Here is a 5,000-nt window from a genome sequence, read left to right as displayed (position 1 = left end):
GTAGAGCAGTAATAGGCTCTTATAAAATGTAACAGCGCAAAAGATGCTAGAATCATGAAATAGTGAAATACACTGTAGTATAGAAGTAAAATTGAACACTTCTAAAGAGTAATTGTTTTTTTTTTTTTCATTTTGTTAACCTTGAATAAAAAAAAAGAAAGAAAGAAAAAAAAAAAAAAATACTGCAAAATGATGGGGATGGCTGCAATGTTTTAGTAACACCCCATCTAAAAGCTTTGATTATCCTTGCATGACTACCCAAAATTTTGAGAGCTTACTAAAGTCTGAGATCATTATGGAGTGTTTACATCCTTTTTCTTTATAATGCAGTAAATTATGAATTAATAAATCATTATCTAATATGAAGAGAATGAATGAGGAAGAAAAAAAATTGTACTTGAAAAATGCAGCTATCCCCTTCTGATGAAACATCTTTCGAATCTGTAACACTGATTTCCACTCTACTGTACTATTATTTCATTATCTTTCCATAAGTCTACTGTCCCAGCAAAATAAGAACACTCAGTTTCAAATATACTAGAGTATCCTGAATGAGGGCTATAACAGTATTTCTCTAAGTCTAACTCCAGATCAACATGAGCACTGAATTCATAACCATATGATTTCACTCTATGTTCCCCTAATAATGACAGAACTTTTCCTTTTAGGAATTTTTTATTCTTGTAATCTGTTAAAGGAATATATTGTTCATGCAGGAGAAATTGGATATATTTGCAATGTCAAATATGAAATCCAATCTAATAGAAATACTGGATTAGGCAACAAGAAGAACAATATTGAATATGATTCCATAATTTCCTTTGGAGAATCTTATAGCTATGTAAATAGGCTTAACAGTTTTGATTTCTTGTACAACTTTACTAACAGAAGTCACAAAATCTTAGCTTAAGTGATCTAATAAACTTTCTAAAATCATAAAAAAGTCATTAACAATATATTTTTATGTAGATAAGGCAATGGCAGGATCTAAAGTAATGAATTGCAATGTAAATATTCTAGAAAAGTGCTGTACTTTCACTGGGTATGAGTTTCTTGAAGAAGATATCTGTTTAAGGAATTAATATCCGATGAACCTTTATTTTGTCAAACCTCACTTAGCATTCTATAATTTTTCTTTCATGTTATTGAGACTAATATTCCATGAATTTTCAATAACTCCATAAATATTCAACCATTTATATATTGTGAACAAAGTACTGTACTTAAGCAGAGGAAAAACATATGGAAAATCACAAGATACGATTATATGTATATGTACATATGCTTTTTACACACATACATATAGATATATACACATACAACATGATTCATCACATATTCAAATACACTTGTAGTACACTTTACAAAATATATATTGCAAACACATTACAATTACATCCTTAATAAGAAAAAACAACCAATGTTTCTCACAACCAAAAATTCAAATACACCAAAATCCTTACAACAAGAACTGAATACACTAAGATTTAAAATGTAATTCATCACAAGTTCTTTATGATTCTATATTGGACAGATATAGTGTACATAAAATTATGAAAGACAAAAGATGAGTAAATAATAAAAGAAGACAAAACAAAAAAGATAATGATAAAAGTGATGATCAGTGCTTATGGTGATGATCATGATGAAAATGAGAATGAGAATGATAACAATGGTAAAAAATAATGATATTGATTACTATCATTATTTAATAGTGATTACCATTTCCTATCCTGTTTCTTTATGTTGCACAATGTTTAAGTATTCTGTGTTTGTGCTCACTAATCATCATAAAATAAAGATAATTACCGAGTAAATGAACAAAAAAGAGCAATCATGTATTTCCTCACAAACCACCATCAGCTCATCCCCCTCCCTCTCCCCCGCCCCCTAGCAGGGAGCTTAGCGACTCTCGGGGGATCTTCAGAAACACTACCCCTCTGGTCATTGCAGTAATGGTGAGAGTAATAATAATTGATGCTATAATAATAACAATAGGCAAGATAATAATAGTAATAATGATATAAATAACAATAAAATGATAAGAAGGTAATCATGATAACAATAATAATAATAGAATTAATAATAATAATTTCATTGTCAATATTTGCAGTAATATAGGTATGACACTAAAAATAATAATAATAACATAATATATATATATATATATATATATATATATATATATATCCATATATATATATAATATATATATATATATATATATATATATATATATTTATATACATATATGTATATATGTATATATTCATATACATATATTTATATATCTATATCTATCTATATATATGAATATATATGTATGTGTATATATATGTATGTGTATATATATGTATGCATATATATGTGTATGTGTGTGTGTGTGTGTGTGTGTGTGTGTGTGTGTGTGTGTGTGTGTGTGTGTGTGTGTGTGTGTGTGTGTGTGTGTGTGTGTGTGTGTGTGTGTGTGTATGTGTGTCTATATATATATATATATATATATATATATATATATATATATATATATATATATATATACCACTAAAAAATCATAATAACTAAAACAACAGTTCGAGCAATGTAAGAACAATAAGCCAACCTAAAAACATGAATACAATGTACACGTATATCCATATCAACTCTTTGATCATGACCAAATAAATGATAAAGATCAAACTAAACAGCTCATTACTATATTCTCCTGTTCAGGATAATGGCTTTGCACAAAAGTTTTGAAGTAAACTACAAACTGAATCTATATAATATAAAAAACAATCATGAATATGATGTACAAAGATGAAGATTATGAAGAAAGATGATCCTATGTTAAGTGTGTAGATGTTATTAACATTTTGAAAAGAGTAAAAAGAGTAAAAAAAAGAAAAAAAAAAGAAAAAAAAAAGGAAAAAAATATATAATGCTTAACTGTGCATTCACACATGTACCTAACACACCTAAGGATCTCTTCTGCAATGGCAAACAATACATATTAACAATGACACTGAGAGAGCCAATAACCTACAAACCACTAAATATTCTGCGGATCTTTATGGATCCCCCTGTAATTGAATCACATGGACTTACAAAAAATATGTCCTCTTCCTCCAGAGAAATACTACAATGCAATTCCTGTAAAAAGCAAGATGTGGCACATGTTTTCCAGCATTGGCACCCATACAATTCTCACTGAACAAAGACCTTAATGATATACATTGTTTTTCTTCACTTAGCATTTGTGCATATGTGGGTCCCAAAGGCTACTGAGTTATCCTGAGTGTAATTATGCTTTTATAATCGTTTATGCATTAAATGTGACATTTTGACATTACACTTTAATGTCAAAGAATTATCTCATTACCATATTTTATTAATTTAATATAATTTCTTTATCCTACTATCTACAATAACTCATAACTATTAGGGTGTTTTTTTGTGTGATTTTTTGTTTGGTTTCAGCTATTGGTTATGTCTAATGGAAATATGATTTTAAAAAATCCTATTTGCTGGAACATGGATTGCTTAACTACTTTTCTGATCACTATATAATACCATTCAACCAATGGGTATCATTCATTTGCATAATCTCTACATTTCTGATGTATAGGATATATTTAATGATGTCCACTATGATGAAATTATTTCTAGCTGACTAAAAGTTTTTATAGTCAAGCAGTATTCCCATGAAACACTTTTTCTCTCTAAATAAAACACATGCACAAACAGTAGCAATCAAATTTTTAAGATATATAAAAAAGTTGGCATTCAGCAAAGCTCCCCATTAGCAAAGAGATACATGATATAATAACAGTAGTTATAAAATACTGTAACCAGAAATGTGCAGGCTGTGTTTCTCATATTCTTCAACCACTCCACATATCTGGTCATATGTAGCATAACATAGCTTATGACAAGGATATCTAAGTTCCCTCACAAGTCAGATGTAAAGTGCACTTTAATCACAGGTGAATTTTTAACATTGAAGTGTAGTAAAGTTTGATGGCACAGTTCCTGAACAACCTAAGAATTCTCCACTAGAGTAATTCAACTGTATTAAGAGAGCATTTTAAAGAAATCTCTATAAAGCTGATATATTCAGAATAAGAGAACGTCACATATAATAAACTGTAATGAAAGTAGACAAGAAAGAAAAAAATAACAAGTATAACACAGAAATGTGGCCTAAATTAAAGCTTAGAATCTCAACACATGAGTTTATACTGACTAGCATGTGAACCAAAAATCTCTGAAGTGAATCATATAAACTAATTAATCTGCAGGAATAGTTTATGTCGCATGAAAGGTTAAAAAAGGATTTAAAAAAAGCTAAACTGATGGTAAATAGATATGTCACATTTAAACCCTGCAAATAAAATCACAGTTTAGAATCTTCTCTGTATAATAACAACAAAGTTTGAGCTATAGATCATACACCTAACAAACTGATTACTTTCAGTTACATCAAATATTTACTCTTTTTATAGAGGTACTGCAGCAAGACATTAGCTCTCAAGAAAATGCAAATGGATACAACTTACACTTAAAAAACAAAACAAAAAACAAATAAACTATGAGAAAGACACACATACAAAGTCACATCAACTTGAACAAGATTCAAACCACCTGAAAATTTAAGCCTGGGGTTTAGCTGACAACAACCTGTGACAAAGAACTAACAGTCCTCTGTTTAGGCTGACTTCTTCATATCTAACTACGCTAATATTAAGACATCTAAATAGGCCTGTTTTCCTCGTGGTTCTTTATGTTGCAATTTTGTGGTCCCTAAACTTCCAGGCGCTTCTGAAGAATTTTCAATGAAAGATTTATAGCCAGGCTTGTAAGATTCTGTCATCTTTTATGGCACAGGAAGTTAGATTGCAATAACTGTTTCACTAATTTCAATGAAATACTAAAGTATTTTTAATCAAATGTATTTTGATGTACATTTATGAAGTTATAAAAAATTAGTTTTTTCTTCTCATTTAGCCTCTAATTTCACCCTA

Source organism: Penaeus chinensis, chromosome 4, assembly GCF_019202785.1.
Source record: "Penaeus chinensis breed Huanghai No. 1 chromosome 4, ASM1920278v2, whole genome shotgun sequence".
Classification (NCBI taxonomy): Eukaryota; Metazoa; Arthropoda; class Malacostraca; order Decapoda; family Penaeidae; genus Penaeus; species Penaeus chinensis.
Note: the sequence above shows the minus strand (reverse complement) of the source record.